Source organism: Hakea prostrata, chromosome 1, assembly GCF_041222555.1.
Source record: "Hakea prostrata isolate BN-2017 chromosome 1, UWA_Hpros_2, whole genome shotgun sequence".
Lineage (NCBI taxonomy): Eukaryota > Viridiplantae > Streptophyta > Magnoliopsida > Proteales > Proteaceae > Hakea > Hakea prostrata.
Window position 1 is genome coordinate 21,950,354 of NC_142600.1, and position 18,387 is coordinate 21,968,740.

Consider the following 18,387-nt stretch of genomic DNA (forward strand, 5'->3'; position numbering starts at 1 on the left):
GTAGGACCACAGATAGACATTGTCCCAAAATCTTAGATATAAGCTTCTAACAGTGACAAACCTGTCTCCTGTTAAAGCCGTATGGATCAAAACTTGATGAAAAACCTTCTTTTTTTCTTGTTTAATTTACGTAATTAAGTTTCACTGGCCCACCACATCTTTGCCTTTCATGACAAGGATCTTAATTTGCAATTGATGAGGTTGAATAATTATGTTTCAAAACCCATCAAGTTTTTGTGAATTATTCAATGTTTCAGTGTTACACGTTAAAAAAAGGAGTGTGGGTCTCTACAGTTGAATTTGTGACGTGGTTTGTCATTCCTTGGACTCAGCTGGTTGTTGAGTCTGTTATATGTAGCTCTTCTCATGCTTCAAATGTCTTCTGAAGTTCATGAGGTGGCACTTCAATCCATTTGTTTCCGTGAATTATTTGTCCTTCTATTTGCATATCTTTCTCCACTGGTTTTCGCTACCCTTGATGTTGAACTCAACAGTTACACAGATTGATTCATTAATTATTTATGTTTGATATTTCAAGATTACGCGTAAAGATCTGAACCCCAAAAAGCATCCCATAAAAATGATTTCAGATATCTGGTCTCAAAATTTTTGGGTGATTTAGATATACTCAATGAAGCCCAGAAAGCCCCACTTCCATAGAAGAATACGCGTGGATGGAGAGGTCTCCACACCAATGACGTCCTATCTAGAAGGAAAACCTGAAAATGACCTACATTTCTTACCCCATTTCTTGCTGTTTTTTTTTTCTTTTACTAGAAGATCAGACTAAGTTTTCAATAGAAAAGAAGTTACAATAATTTCCAGTGTCCTGGCGTTTCTAGGCCTGCAAAAGGGCATCTGTATGCATCTCAATCCTGATGTAAATAGGACATCAAATTGAATTAAAGAAAATCTTTTAACAGCATTCTTATTAAGGTAGTTGCTGGAAATAGGTTTTGCTTCTTTATAGCAATGAGTAATCTTCCATGTAGTAGAGGATAATATATAGAATTTCAAGAAGTAGCAGTCTTGCTTCTTTGGGATATACCAATGAGTAATTTCTTGTTTTTTTCTATTTGTTTCATATTTCATTGCAAAGGGTAGCTGATGTATAGTTTCTGATCCAGAAATGTAACTTTCTTATCTGTCCAAATGTATATGTCTGTTTGCTTACTTAGTTATTACTTATCCATCTAGTACTGTTCTCTATTATTGAATTGAAAGACACATGACAAATACTAGTTCATGAAATGCCAAATTCCAACATTATAGTGATGCTGAAAGAAGAGAAAGTTAATAGTGAAGGATATGTTTGTTGAAACAGATGAGTAACAGATCCATATAAAGAATGTTAGGTAGTGAAGGGAAGGACTTTCTTGTAAGTACTAACTGATCAGCTTCTTCCCAGGTCCATTTCAATGCTCGACACGCGCATATCCACGTAGGTACCAGCCTGTATGAGTTGCTGTCTTGAAATGTGGGGTTTTAATCACCTCATATGATTAGAATCTAGCATCATCAGAGCTATCACTAGGTTAATTACCATTTTCTAAATCACCTTATTGATCTTTGATGAGGCTGGCTTGGTTCACATGAAAATCCTTGTCACCAATGATGTAAAGATCTTTGTTTATATAAATTCTAGAAACCCCAATGTTTCAATCTGTTAATAACACAAATTATTGGTGGCTCTTTAAGCTTCCCAAGTAAACGTGTCCTAGCTGGACAATGCTTGTAGAGATCAATTACCCAACTTTTCAAGCCATCAACAAAAACCTTCAAATTTTTAAACACATAATATGAAAAAGATAATCTTTTTTAAAATTTGAGACAGACAAGTTTAACACTGACAATTTCTATTATTATTATTGTTATTAATTTTTCTATTGGTAATGTTTAGACATCAGAAACATCTTATTCATTCGTTGGCATTCTTGATTGAGATCTAATCTTAAGAAGGTTAAGGAACTAATCTTTTTTATATACATTTGGCTGCAATTAGCTCCGTGTGACCAATTTCATAATTTTAATTTTTTAATTAAATTGTCTGCAACAGGAACTGTTTAATATAGGAAGTATAAATCCAAGAGCAAAGCACCTAGTACTGTTGCAAGTGAGATCCAACTTGCCAGTAGGAAGATTCACCTTTATCTATTGTTAGAAGAGCCTTATGTCCTGAACATTAGTTGAAGTTGATACCCATTTACAGTAAGAGAAGACTTGAATAAGCTTTGCATTCATGACTTCGCATCTGTGAAAACTCAAATTCAAAGACTGCAAAAACTCAAGGTGCCTTAGGCCTTACAAAGAGATGATCAAGGGTTCAAAAGAGGAGCCTCTCTTCATTTTGAAGAGTGCAGGATTGAATAGATATGTGGAACCCCAAGAATATTAGAAAAAGGCATCCTTCACGTGAAACCCTGTATACCTCAAAACCCTTTATTCCATGTGGAGATAATGGGTGAAGAACGTTACAGTAAAGCTACACTTGCAATCTTTTCTTTATCAAAAGCAAAAGATCCATGGCTTGGTTGAAAAATATTTTTGCTGATAACTTGATTGTATAACCAATAAACAGACTCCGTTTTAAGGATTGGCTGAATGATTAATTCATCTAACGGCGTTAATTCCTTTTTCCTTCAGTTGATCCACTTCCTGATTGCTACCCTGGCTGGGGAGACATGGATAATTATCAACTGATTGATGGGCTTTGGAAATACTTTTATTTTAACTCAAGGTTGTAATCAAGGGAGGTCATACTCATATCAAGCCCTGTCTCTTTATAGATTAAGAAAAAAAAGTAGCAATTAGTGACAAGTTGCTGAAACGTAAGACGATTTAAGCAAGTTTAGAGATGGAAATGGCGGCTTCAGTACATGGACTAGGATATAATAACTTCCACTGCTTATGACATCACAGGAGTAATTAGTTGCAGCAACTTGCATGGCTCACTATATATTCAATTATGAATTTAATCATGTATATAAGTATATGTATGATTAAGAAACTCTGCAGGTACCATCATGCAGATAATTTATTCCGGTGATTTAGGTGTGGTGCCGGAAGGGACTGACATACTGCTAGCGTGGCATCTCTCCTTCCAAGCTATTGGACGGACAATGAAGGAGTGATATACTTCTTATACAAGAAGACCCACATAGCTAGGAAGGAGAGATAAGCAGACTACGCTAGCTACTGGTGGAGAGTCACTCATTTTCCCTTCATTTTAAGGGTCTTGGTTAAACAATCTTTTTTTAAGACTTCTGTTCATTCTCTCCTTTATTCCCCCTGTTGTGGTTAACACTTCATCACTTTGGTTTTGCAATGACTCCTTGTCCTTCTTAAGAAGTAATCATATTTATTTTCATAAAAAAAAAAGTAATCAGTATTTTTGTGTGTCGCTTGTTTTAGGGTGAATGAAGAATATATTAGATGAAGCTCAGAATTTATTTGTCACCTTACCCCTAAAACCAAAAAAAAAAGGCAAAAAGTTTATAAAATAGAAGGAATTTTTTTTCTATGGATAGAGAAGGGAAGGAGAGATAACAGTTAAGAGGTTGAACTCGAGACCTCCACATAAGCATGGACAATAGGAGAAACCTCCACCACAAAACTATAATTGGGAAGATCTGTTAATGCCTCTATTAGGATACTAATCTGATTGGCTAGTAAATGAGACGAAAAATAATAAAGAGATTAAAGAAAAAAATGAAGAAGATCGAGAGGAGGGGACACAATATACTATATTTTATGAATGATAAAGATTTCTTACTATTAAATTTTTTTTATCTCTTTCTAGTGTAAGTTAAATATTGTTCTGAAGAGAAAACACTGCCAGAAATTACTTGTTTTTATTAAGAGATCTCATCCTACCCTTCTTCTTACCAATAACCCAAATATAATAAAAGTTTAGCTGCTTTTCAGTTAAAAGTGTCTGTGTTTTATAAGACAGGATAGCTTCCTTGTTGTTTCTTCCCTTAAGGAGATGATCTCATCAAAAACAACCAAGTTACTTGTGTTACACAACCAAGACTTTATCCCATGTCAGTGGACCCTAACTGCAATCTTGTTTCTCCTTCGCATGTTAGTGGGTCCAAACCAACTTCTTGATAGGTTTTATTCTCTTAATTAACCTTCTCTTGCTTTCATTGTGTTCATCCATGTACTTTCCTATATTAGAGAAAGGAAAAACTCTTTCTCGCTTTCTTCTACTCTTTCCTCTTGGTGTGGATGCATGCTTCTTGTCAGAGAAAGGAAAAGAAAAGATTTCGTGAAAGACTAACTTTCTGCAATGCCATGTTGCTTGTATATTCTCATTTTGAACTTGGCTGGGAGAAAGTTTAGGATTTCTTTTTTTCTTCTATTTTTTATTTTAATAATATTCCTTCCCCTTGGAGGCTAAGAAGGTGACGGGGAGAGGGGAGGGAAAGAAGGCTTTAACTTTTGCCCTGTGCAGTATGTAACTGTTGACTTGCTCTACTTTGCGGCTTGAAAAGGAACTTTACTGAGAATGATATGAAAATGCATTGGAAAGAACGGTGGGAAGGAATCCAATTATAGAATACCACTTAAATGTTTATGAGTTGATATCCTTCACAAATATATTTCAGATGACAACACCTATATATCCTTTTTTATTCTAGAAGTACCCCTGCTCACCCTTTAAATGGCAATAGATGAAAAAGGTGTTGTAGTGTACATGTATAAAACATTGATGATGTGAGGTTTAGATCCTCTATACTCATGTTCACCTATACAAGAAGAGCCCCGTAACTTATGGAAGTGGATTAGAAACAGGGAAAAAAAAAAGGAGGAAAAAAAGAAAAGAAGAAAAAAGAAGTACACTTGAAAGGATGAGAAGGGATTGCGTGAAGACATGACTTCTACAACATCACCTTCTACCTAACAGAACCCTCCCAAGCAAAACCCTAATCCTAGCTTGAACTCTTAATAGTTATTTTATTCAATCATTAGATTCTTTTGCCACTTTGGGCACTCAATAATTTTGTCACTCAATGCATGGCTCCACGAATTGTCACACTCCCATATACACTATATCAGCTAGACGTTCTGCACCTATGATATATGTAGCTAGCCTTGCTGAGGAGGCCATGGCCATCTAAAACTTTTGAACTTGTTTTCTTTGTTTTTCTTACTAAAAAGAAAACTCAGCTAGAGGGTTAAAAAACTTGAACTCCAACAGTACAGTGGCTGCATAAATGTCCACAACACTGAGAATTTTAATTATCTAACTCACCCTTTGATCCTGGCAGGGTTCAAGCCACATCTCATGGCTGTCAGTATATAAAATATGGTTGCCTGGATAGACAAGGTAAATCAAATCTCATGAGCTAATGTCAAATCTTCTTAGAGGAATAAAGGAGCCAAAAGTTTGGAATTCGGCCATCTATTTGTTAAAATAGAGAGAATGTTTCTGACTTTTTATCTACATTCAAAATCTTATAAATTAGGTGTTGTTCAGTCATATTCAAGTGAAACTTGAGCTCCATTATTAACATTTTGTATTCCAATCATAAGGATCCTCACATTGAGGTCATTATCTATAATATATGGTTCCAAATATTGTTGTATTAATCAATCTTCATATTGATGCATAATGTGACAATTACTTCTTTTGTCTTTATTTTCATTATTGCTAAGTCTATCAATAATTTGTTCTCTTGTTCATTGATTTAATTCCCAATAAAATATTATGAGTGGACCCATATCCAGCTTGCTCATTGGATATTGTAGCACATAGTGTTCAAGTATGAATTTTCCTAAAATAATTTATCAGCAATATATAAGCAAGCTTTGTAAGCAAATACTTTTTACAAAGTGGAGACCACTTGAAGACCAATTGAAAATTTTTAGACGTTCGGTCAATCATAGTATAGTATATATCTCCCTCATGTAGCTTTATTGTATCACTTTTGGTGATTTAACCTTATAAATCCAGTCTTGGAAATTATTCTTAATTTATGTATCAAACCAAGAAGCTTCTCTTAATCTTCCTGTGTCATTAAAGTATATCACTCTTTTCTTTCCTTGTCTTAATAACCTATCTGCTATGATTCTTAATGGCATTTCTTTGGATACTCGTTCATAATGACATGTGAATTACATGGTAAGTCATATATATCTACCCACTTTGCTATGATTAGCTACTTTGAATTTTTGTGAACCTTTTGGAATGGCTATCATATATTGTTTTAGTTTTCAACTAATTGGAATTTCTCTTTTGCTCTCACCGGAAAAGGGGGGCTTGGCTTGGGCCATACTCCAGGCTGACATTCTAAATCTTATCAGTTCCTAGCTAGCCAGGGATTGTCCACACCCATTCATTGAATTATTTGAATTATTGCTCCACACGTAAGCTGTATTAATTGGAATTTACATTTCTTCGTTTTCCTTTTATAGAATGGGAAAGATTTCTATACATTAAACTGTAGAAAGAATTCATCAGCACACCAACATGTCTCCAAACGACATGGCAGTGATCAGAATCTTGATAAGATTTTCAGAAACTCCCCAGTGGGTCCATGGCCAAGATTTTTCTCAGATCAGAATCCCAATCATATTGATCAGTGGAGAAGAAGTTGGGTTTCCTAACATCTAATATTATGAAAGCTGAAAGGTGCGTGAAATTATCTTAATCATAAAACAATGACAAGAAGTGGGGTTTTTGCATTTTGGACGTTTTGTGTTTATTAAATATACCTTGGGGTTACGCTTATGGAATTATTGTTCTTTTCCAAAGCTCTCCTTTCCCAGAGCCTAGCAATTGATTTCGTGTGCCTGTGGTTCTTCTCTTATTATATATAATAATTCAGAAGCACCAGCAACCAGAATCTCTCTGGGGACACCTCATGACCTGTAAGGAGGGGCATATGGCATAACCAGTAGCTACTTATTTAAGCTCTTTCCATCTATATATATAACATTTCCAAACCCCAACGAGAGGATTTTAAGGTTCTTTAGAATATCTACTCCTCGGAACTCTTGGCAGTGTATTACTTTTTAGCATTTAAAACTCAAAACCCAATCACCCTCTTTGGCTAGCTATTAATTATTTTTCTCCCCTCCAAAATAGCAGAGATGAGTTTAAGGGACATTGAGGCCACACTACCTGCAGGATTCAGATTCTACCCTAGTGATGAGGAGTTGGTCTGCCACTATCTATACAAAAAGATTGCCAATGAAAGGATTTCTGATGGAACCATGGTGGAGGTGGATTTGCATACCTGTGAGCCTTGGCAGCTTCCAGGTGAGTCACAGTCTACCTTTTCTTTGTTTCCATTTCTCATGTTCCATTAAAATCCTTCTCTTTCTCTCTCTCTCTCTCTCTCTCTCTGTAGTGAATTTGCTTACATGTGAGCCCATAACCATTGTTTTCCCAAACCAAATTCAAAATCTACGCCAAGCGTTACAGACACAGGAGGAGGGAGCAAGGGAGCGTGAGATGGGTTCTTAGAATACGTGGTTGTTTGGGAATCCAGAGAGAGAGAGAGAGAGAGAGATCTGGTTTCCTGTTTAGTGCAGGAACCTCAATAATTCATCCTTATCCCAACAAATGAAATTAGCTACATGTATCTTTGCCGCCAGTCAGTTCTATTCGAGATAATGCTTGATAATTAAGCACACACGTCAATATCATACAATGAATGTGTTTCAAGCTTTCTCTCAACAGTTTTTGGTGGATGTCTGTAGTCTCTCTCTCTCTCTGTCTCCCCATGTGCCTGAAAGAATTGAGAAGTAGCTATCCATCTTAGTTTGCAGTTCTTTCTGTTCCTTCTGTCTTGCAGACATTTTAAAGCGCCTCTCTCTCTCTCTGTTTGTTTGTATGTCACACACGCATGCACACATTCAGAATTTCATGCAGCAAATAGTTTTCTTATTTCTTTATTTTTGCTGCTTTATAGCTAAAATGGTGGTTTAGTTTTAGGCTTGGAGATGTTGAAGTGAGAGAGGATGGATGAAGGAGGGTTTAGAGTCTAAACGCTGGTTGGTTGTTATTCAGATTATTACAGTAATCGTATACGTACAGGAGGAGACAAGAACTTTGGCCTACGGAAGGATACTTCATACTTTTTATGATCTTTGAACACAAAACTAACCTTTTATCTTCACTAACGTCACACTCTCACTCTTCTCCTTAAAGTAATGGATCTTTCGTAACCAAATTAATTATCTGGGCTTCTTCTTCATCATGTATTAATTAGGAAGATAATAATTAACGACTGATATCTATATATATATTCCCCTAAGAGCTACCTGTAAAGTATCTAGATAGGTATATCCAAGTTTGTATGTATATATAATTAACACTCATGATGGTGGAGGTTCCTTAATCTTTAAATAATAATTGGACTAAGTATACATGTTTTTATACTTGAAATATCTTTCTAAGAATATAAGTTATAGTAATTTAATTAGTGGACTTGATTACTAGGGTTGGAACCAATAATGCAATTGTGGATTGGTTGATCCATGCGAATCCGCTTGAATCATGAAATTATTAGTTCCTAATATATGGAGCTACCTATGGAATTGGGAAAGGTCAAGACACATGATTCACATGCTAACAAGTCATTTTCTTTTAGTTTGTTTCACGGATGTGGAACCATAATTTAAATTAGGAACTATGTGAACAAATCAAATGATATGTTCGTTAGATCCAAAATGTGTGGTTCATCATTCAAAGATATATGATGTACTAAGCATTGAAACACCAAACAATGAGAGTGATAGAACACTCTTGAAATGTTATTTTGCGTGAGGCATTGCCATCAGTAGAATCACAATACAAGCAACCAGAAGAGATAAATTGAACCCGTAATAGGAGCCGTCTTTCAATTTTCTTTTGTTAAAATTAACAATACCGATAAGATGCATGCCGTAGGCTACTTTACCATTTATATAATCATTGAAAAGATAATATGACTTATATACATTTTTTGGATTTAAGTTCTTCTAGTTTTCTTGATCTTCTTATGTCTACCATATATTTCTAATTTTTTTTTTTTGAAAAAAAATAAGTGCGTATGAAACTAGAGACACTAATAAATAAACCAACTTGAATTGTTCTTTGGCTTCTTTTGAAGAGTTTCTATTCATTTATATGGATAAGCAATAGTGAAGAAACTTACACAATCTTTCTTCTCATTTAAAATACAAATTAAATCTCCCATGACGTGACCATTCTTTTAAGAAAGAGTGGTGAAACCACCCTTTACTTCTCTGCCAACTACATTTTTTATCCTTTAGCATTTTTTTTTGTGACTTAAATAAAGATTATGAATCCTCGGTATCTCATTAAATAGTTGTGAAATCCTTCCAACTCCGGAAGTATATCTTGTATATAAAGATTATTAATCCTACTAATCTCATTTTCTTAGTTCTCTGAAAGCTGCTAAAAGAGAATAATGAGAAGCCTAAACTAAAATTAACATCAAATACAATTCTAGGACATAAGTGATGAACAGAAACAGAAAATAAGAGACTTGAAATTCGCTTCTACAGAGAAATATACTTACGTTGTTAAATTGATAACTCAGTTCAGTAGCCTCTTTACTAATGCTTGTGTTTGCTGGTTTTGCTGCAGATGTGGCCAAGCTCGGTGCCAATGAATGGTACTTCTTCAGTTTCCGGGACCGGAAATACGCTACTGGACTGCGAACCAACCGGGCAACAGTGTCTGGATACTGGAAGGCTACAGGAAAAGATCGTCCGGTGTACGAACCCACTTCTCATGCAGTTGTGGGGATGAGGAAGACATTGGTTTTTTACCGCAACAGAGCTCCAAATGGGATCAAGACTGGTTGGATCATGCACGAGTTTCGTCAGCAGAACCCCTTCATGCCTCCAAAGGTTTGTTACTGCTACCATCACTCTCACATGCATCCACCGACAAAAAGAACATGCCAAGATGGGCTGTTAGGCTTACCACACCAAACCCAAACCTTTTTCCATTTTACCTAATCCTTCTGGGTTCCATGAGGAGAGATGCTGGGAATGAGTCAAGCTGCTATCCTTGTCCAAGAACGTTCACACAGTTAGAAACCAATATCATGGAATCTATTGTATTGTGAGTAAAATCCAGTCGGTGTAGGGTCCCTCACACCTTGGTAGATTTTATATAGTCAATTCAGTCTTGGACGTCCTTGTACAAGGACTTGATTTATATACTCGTTTTAGTATAAGTGGGTTGTATTTAAATGAGTTTAGATCAAGTCCTTATACGAAGACATACGTGGAACTTCAGGACTGACTCAATGGAATCTAACCTGCAACTTCTATCCACAAAGGTAAAGGATTATGCTCTCTTTACATCCCTTACTATCATTTAGGAGGGAGGTGTTCTTTGACCATTGACAAGGTGAGCCCTTCTAATGGATGATGGATAAGTATGCCAAGAACACAATCCTCTACTCTGACCCCACTTAATATCCCAACTTCATGGAACCCGTTTTGAAACCCACTAGAAAATACATTCACTTCACAGCATAGTAGATTATAATGTTCAGAGTCACTAAAACTAGCCTATAGCCCCTTTTACAAATGGTATCAAAGTGGATTTTCATTGTATCCGAGTGTCTGTAGTATAGGTTATTACTATACATGCAATTGGCGATTAAAATTTTCTTTAAATCTTGGTGGAGATCATAGCTAATCAATTCTGATATGCTTCTGGTTCTGATTGTAAACAGCCTTAGTCGGTCTTTCCAGATAAGAATAGTGCACCCAATCAAACATCCACTGTTCATTGACAGTTCATATTGCATTAATTAGGAATAGGACAGAACAGAACACAATTGGCCGAGTGCAATCTTTGTCTGGTCCCAAGTAATCAATCTGGGCTGAGAATTTTTGTCTTCGACCAGATCCCCACATACGGGATCCATTTGCATGGCCAAGGATTTCCAACTTTAATATGACTGGTCGGGTTCCTGTCCATGATATACATCAGATGCATGGGTTTCTCTAATGGCCCACCTTCATTCAACCTTGGATGGAATATTGTCAATTCCGCCCATTAAATATGTTTAGTAGTTAAATTGCTTCGACACTTCAAGACAGCGAATGGGTATATAATTATATTCATTTGCATGGATGTTTAAAGATCGACTTCAATTATTTCCATGCAATTCAAGGGGTTTGTGATGATATATCATCTCTGAACTTATTGGCATGCAGGAAGATTGGGTGCTTTGCAGAGTCATGCACAAGGGCAAGACAGAGCAGATGGACAGCCTTAACATGGAAAGTGAATATGACATATCAACCAGCAGAGCTTCTCTTCCAAATCTGTCTTCATCATCTCCTACCATTTACCAACCTCTCTTGTATGGGTCCACTCAACAAATCAACTCATTCCCTCAATTCATAAACCATCAAGGTACCCCACATGTACATGGATTAGACAACAACAAATCCTTCTTTGAGATTCACTCAAGAAGCACTCTGGTAGTGATGAATTTGGATTTCTACTTGAAATGGGTTTGGAAGGAAACAACTTCAGGAATGAAGAGCAAGCTGCTTCAAGTTTAGAGGACATCAAGTTTGATGATTATGAGAGCATGGTTATTAATTATCTTGATTAATGGATAACAAGTGAGATACTAGTATAACCCTACCCCATTTGTCCGTGCATTTTCATTTGTTTCTAAAATATAAGGTGGTGTGCTTGTTACAGGTTAGATGATTCAATGTTACGGCTAAAACCTCTTTGGGGTTTGTAATATTTATGTTATGATGTAAATATCAAATCAAAGTATATCAATTATTTCTGATTATTCTCAACGAAATATATCAAATATTATCTTTCTAAACTTGTTCTTATTTGGGCGATTTGCTTCCACCATAGTCCTTCCCCACACCCTTTTCTCACTTGAGGTTCAACGATGCAGTCCAGAATTGTGGCCCCATAGACCAGCTGGCCTCAGGTCTTCTCTACATTTGGGCTGGTCAATGTCCCCTAGTTATTTTATATAAGGGCACAAGACTCTATCTGTGAAACCCAGCCCTGACCCTAATCCGGAAACTTTGTTATTTGTAGGTCCAGTGACCCGAAGTAAGGCAAGAAGTCATCTTTGGGCCATTTCTGTTGAAGACTTGATGGCTGGATTGGAATCCATGAGTGTTGATGCCAGTGTCCCAATGGTGGAAACTGCACCCGGATGAAGATTGGATTAGTTGATGGTCTTGGAGTGGTCTCTGTATTGATTCGAAGGCATTTCTAACTCCTAAGTATGTCACTCTAGGTGTGTGCAAAACCCCTTGATGTTTGGACTTGATTTGAGCCTTCAATTCCCTGTTTTGAAGTTGCTGTCTTGATTGGTCGACTCATTGGTCGATTGGACCAATCGACCAATCAATCGACCAATTGATTCTGTTTTTGAAATTTGAATCCTGTTTCTTCTATTTAAGTCTAATCTCGGGAATACTCCGCCTCCTAAGCCTCTGGAACGAGTTAGAACCCTAATCTAACCCATTCCCTTGCATTCTTTGGTGATTTCTCGCAAAGACTTGAAGAATTCTTCATCTTCCTACGGCAAATGTATGATTTCACTCAGTTTGTCTTCTATCTCTGATTTTCTTTCTTTTATTTTGTTCTTCATTGAGATCAGAAAGATGATGAAGCATTCTTGTAATCATCAATTCTCTGATCTCACCATATTCTTTAAGACTCATGATCATCATCATGATCTTAAACCCTGCCTGTTGAATTCTTGAAAACCTAACCCTAATTCTTTGAAACCCTAACCTGTGTGATTGTCTGGAGAACTTTTGGTAACCTACCTTGTGAAAGGGAAATCCTTTTTGGGTGACATTGTGTTAACCTAAAACTTAATCATCTATATTTTCCTGGTTTGATTTGTTTTTGTTCATTCAGATCTCACAATTATTTGTCCAGGGAGCCAAAAGGGTGAAACCCTAATTTTCTTGGATCAAACCCAGGAACCCCCTTGTTGATCATGTTAACCCAATTATTATGTTTTCTTTACTAGATTTGAATTCTTTCTTATCCTAGTTCATTATCTTTAATTTTTCTATTTTTTTTCCCTCCTAACCTATGTTCAACCTAATTAGGTTAACCTCATGATTTCTAGGTTGTAACTTGAGAACTTGTTTTGATTTATGATTTGATATCCTCTATACCCTAGCATACTACCATGATAATTCCCCTCTGATTTGTACCCTTTTGAACCATCGAATTCGGTCCCGGATTCTCAAAATTGGATTCTTGCTAAGCCATCGTTCGCATTGGTCGACTGGTCCAAAGCAGACCAATCAATCGACCAATGAGTACAGCAACCTCAATCTTGGTCTGTTTCAATTGATTTATGATCTTTTCCTTTATGCATCTTTCCTAACATGTTGTGTGCACTTGTTTAGGACTGTCTTCTCAGGTTTAGTCAAGGTCATACTTGATTCTTTAAGATTCCATCCAAGTTAGAAGGTAAGGACAGTTAATTCCTTAACTACATAGATTGCTTGTTCTCTAGTTTCTACTTTATGAAATTATGAGATTACCTACTGTTATTGTATTTTAATTCTGATCTCCTACTGTGGGAACAGTAGCACTTGGTTATATCATTTTTTTTCATTATTTATGTTATATGAATTACTTATTACTGCTTAATCTGATGTTGCTTTTACATTCTCTTTTATATGATGAACTACTGGTTGTGTATGTCATGACTGATCTCGAGAATGTGTTTGATTAAGTTTGGTTTGGGATTGGGAGGTGTCCTTTTGACACTTCTGTCCTTGGACATTATCGGAAATAGTATGGGATGTTTCCGGGGTTGCCCATCGACACTTTCCCGAATCAATGGTTGTCATACCTAGGGATGTCTAGCAGTGTTTGACTAGGATACACCCCTGTTATGTCAGACCCGATTCGGAAGGGTATTAAGACCGAACGACCCGTGGTAGCAATGGGGATTCACGGGCGCTCAAGACCGGTGAGTTATATCCGTGAGAGGACGGGAATCACATTGTGGGGACCATTTATTGGAGGGTTGCATATGGCTAGACTTGGGTTCATGGTCGCTCGAGACCGGTGAGTTATATCCGTGAGGGGACATGAGAGCTTCCCGTTTACCATATGTGGATAACCAATAGAGTTGATGAGTCCGGTGAGTAATATCCGTGACTCTAGTGTGAAGGATACTGGAAAGGATCCCGAGAGGGGAGGAATGGAAGTATCTGGAACTGACTTGATGTAACTGAGTAGATGACTTGCATTGGGCTAGGCTTTTCCCTGACATGCGCCAGTACTTATGCCAAATGGTTGTGAGAGAGTGTGTTGACTTAACCCCTACCATGGTTTGTCCGAGAGGGATGCAGGACCCATTACCTACCGGCTGCCCAAGATACCTTAAATGGTTGAGGGAACCCAAGATATCTTATATGGTTGAGGGTGTGAGTGGACTTTCCTTAAGAAGTACGGTGCTATGACTTAAAGCATGTCTGCCATAGAGACCAAAGCATACATAGAGTTAGATGCATTCATACTTTATCTGCGTTTCATACTGCATTGCATCATGTTATGTTTTGCCACATATTATCTATGATGTTATGGATTAACTACCTTACTGAGTTTCTTCGAAACTCATTCCTTTTGTATATTTCTTTTTGTTAGATTATCCTGCAGATATAGATTATCATGACGAGCAGTACAGCGAAGCACAAGTTGATGAAGCGTATTACACGCAAAGTGCTGGCAACGATCAAGATTACTTTGATGATTCCCCGGCGGATCAAGCTGCGCAGTACTTTTGAGAACTGCATAGTGTTAGAACGGATTCATTGGATTGACGAAGTCCATACTTATGAAGACGTTATCTATAAACTTGAAGACGATTGATCTTAGTTTATTTCTTAGTACATTGTTTCAGTTGTAATTCCTTTTGATTTTCATACTACGTTCCGCTATTTTTGGTGAAGTGAGTTTCCGCCTCACTTTACTCCTTTTTGATATCATTGGATATCTGGTATCTTTCCGCACTCTGATTATACTGATTATTCATTTTTGTTTGAACCTTGTTTATAATATTAAAACTTGTTTTATTTCCTGTTTATGATTATGTTATTGTATATGTGGGAGGATGATTTCCTTGATACTTGATCTTAGGGGCTTTGGATCACACTCTCGGGTATGCCAGTTAGGGTACCGGCTGGGAGGATGTGACACTATCTCTGCCAGCTAATGGTGCCCAGCTTGGAGAAAAAATCATGGAGACTCAATCTGATAAGGTCCTGTTGAAATATTTATCATCATCCCAAAGAGGAGATATCTCTACTATGTATAGCTAATGTGAACCTTGCACTTAACTGTTATCTCCCATTATCCCCTTTGCTTGTAAGATGAGCAACCAAGACTCATTGGGTGGCGTGGGAGAGGATGTGTTTCCCGAAACATTTTGGAGGTTTGGGTTTTAAAGACTTGGAAATTCTGAATAGGCCCCATGCTTGCAAAGGTGGCTTTTAGATTGTGGAAGTACCCCATGGCATTGTGGGTGAAATTTCTAAAAGCTATTTATTTCTCAAGTACTAATTTTTGGATGGCTCATATAGGAAGCTAGGCTTCATGGGCTTGGCGAAGTTTGATTGAGGGGAGGAATGCTTTAAATCCCAATTTAATTTAACTAGTGGAGATAGGAAATGACATCCGCATTATGGAGGATTGATGGGTGGAGTCAAGATCGGACTGTGAGTCCAACAACCCCAAGGTTTCACCTCTTCCAATCACCAAAGTGGCCGAACTTATAACCAAGCAGTCGAGGGGGTGGAAGTTCGATTTAATTTTTCAGTTGTTCCATAAAGAAGACGCAGATGCAATTTGTAGAATACAGCTCAACCTCTTTCCGACAAAGGATTAGTTATAATGGACATGTGCAAGAAATGGCTAGCTCATAGTGAGATCAATCTATAAATCTCTATGGTTGGAGGCATCTATCGACAAGGGTAAGGCTGTGTCTTCCTCTACTCGGCCGAAATGGCAATCTGTGCCAACAGAGGTATGGTCTTTCATTTTGGAAGAGCCCCACTTCACCGGAAATTTGGCTTTTTTGTGGCAAGGGTGTGCGGGAGGCCTTGTAATAGGTGAGGGTTTCATTGTTGGCATTTCAACCTAGATCCTGGCTGCTCTTAGTGTGGGCATGCTATGGAAGACTTCTCACATATAATAGTAGAGTGTCTGTTCACTCAAGAGGCGCAAAAGAAATTAAAGGGCATCCAATTAGTGTGTGCCGGGGGGGGGGGGAGGTTATCACATCTTGCATTTGCTGATGATTTAATTTTATTTGGACAAGCTACTAAGGCAGAAGCTCGAACCTTTGGCTGGATAATTCAGAACTATTGCTATCAATAGGGGCATGAACTGAACTTTCAAGAGACTAGAGCACATTATAGTCCAAGTACGCTAGTCAGTATGAAACGGGAACTTTTGACCCATTTTCATATCATGCCGACATCAGAAATGGATATATACCTAGGTATTCCTCTCTTTTTAGGTAAGTTGAATCAGAAGCACTATGATACTCTTTTATCTTGAGTCAATAGGAGGCTACAAGGATGAAAAACCAAACTTTTATCATCTCCCGGGAAGGCGGCACTCATCCAATCTACACTTGCCGCCTCGGCTACTCATTTCATGTCTTGCTTTAAGTTTCCAGCAGCAACTTTGAAGGATATGGAGAAATATATGCAGTCCTTTCATTGGTTCAATGAAGAAAAGCAACATGTGCACACGGTGGATTGGCATACTATTTGCACTCCAAAATCTAAAGGTGGTTTGAATTTCAGAACCTTCATGCATTTAACCTAGCGCTTCTATCTCAGAAGGCATGGGAGTTACTTCTTTACCCATATTCGATGTGGGGGAGATTAATGCAGCCCAAATATTGCAAACAAAGCGTTTTTATGGAAATGCAACCACAACCGATTGACTCATGGGGTTGGCAGCCTATCTTGATGGGGGCAGGATCTCATAAAGCAAGGCATGTTCATGTAGGTAGGAAATGACAATTTAACTAATCCATGGACTTCTAATTGGATTCCTGATGTTTTGCTTGATGTTGGTGGCTATCCTTATGCCACAAATGGTCCTACTAAAGTGGCTCACTTGATTGATACATGTTCTCATACTTGGAACTGGGGACTCATACATACTTGGTGGCCTAGCCATAATGTTGAGAAAATTCTGGCCATTTCAATTCCTCAGCTGGCTATTGAAGATCGCATCCTATGGTACTAGATTTTATCGGGGACATATTCAGTAAGATTTGTTTACAAGCTTGCTTTCCTTCAACTTCATGGACATAATACTCAACAGATTGCTCATACTTTATGGGGCAACTCTGGTGGTTACCTGTACCTCCGCGGGCTATTCATTTTCTATGGAAGTTGCTTCATTAGAAACTCCCTACTACTTCTCTTCTATCTGCTCGAGGCTGCTCATGCTCTTCTCCATGCCTTTTTGTGGGAATCTTGTTACATCTTAGGATCACATCTTCTTGCATTGTTCTTATGCAACGCAAAGTCTGTAGTGACCTACAATACCCTGGGATGGCAACAGGTGGCTTGATTGTTGTTATAGTTAAGCAGCTTGTATCTCATTGGCATTCTAGAGGTGCTAATGTGAAGGACACAAAGAATTTACTTGCTTTATGGCTATTATGGAAACCAAAACTAGATGTGGCCTCAAATCGAACGGTAACACATCTAACCTTTTAGATATGGAAAGGTCTTCTATTTCACCACTCAAATGCATCTTTGAAGATAGTGTCGCCAACTCCCCACAAATTGATCAAATGGGTGTTCCCTCATCACAATGTCACCAAAATTAACATTGATGGTTCTTTGTTCAAGGAGAAGCGTTTAGCTGGGTATGGTGGCATTGCACGTGATCATATGGGCAAGATGTTGTTTGGCTTTGGTCGTGGTACAACATCACAAGATGTTCTCACTCTAGAGGCAATGGCCATGAGGCATGCTCCACGATGGGCACAAGATTTTCAATTGACTAAGGTGGAGATTGAAAATGATAACCAAACACTTATAGCCATTCTTCAAAAACATCCTACTCAGGCGCCTTGGAACGTTTTTCCCATTATCTCAGTATCATGCGTATGGCTAGTGCTTTTGGTATGAACAAACCCATGCAACTTTTGTTATTAGTTCATTAAAATCCTAATGAAATTACGATCAAACAATTGATAGAATATGATATTAACAAAGACAAAGCAAGTAAATCTAATTGATAGAGACAAGGCAAGTAAATCTAAGAAGAGGAGCGAAGGACGAAATGAAAAACTGAAAGAATTAGGGATAGGGTAAAGGTAAAGTGTTTTAATTGTAAAATTGGGATAATTACTA

The 18,387-nt window shown here is 37.5% G+C and overlaps 1 pseudogene across 1 annotated transcript; it reads left to right on the forward strand.

Annotated features, from left to right (window-relative positions):
• Nucleotides 1-6,872: 6,872 nt before the first annotated feature.
• LOC149028258 (NAC domain-containing protein 21/22-like) lies at nucleotides 6,873-11,798 on the forward strand (annotated as a pseudogene). Its single transcript, XR_016172138.1, has 3 exons — nucleotides 6,873-7,267; nucleotides 9,605-9,870; nucleotides 11,197-11,798. The product of XR_016172138.1 is annotated as an NAC domain-containing protein 21/22-like (transcript).
• The last annotated feature ends 6,589 nt before the right edge of the window (nucleotides 11,799-18,387 follow it).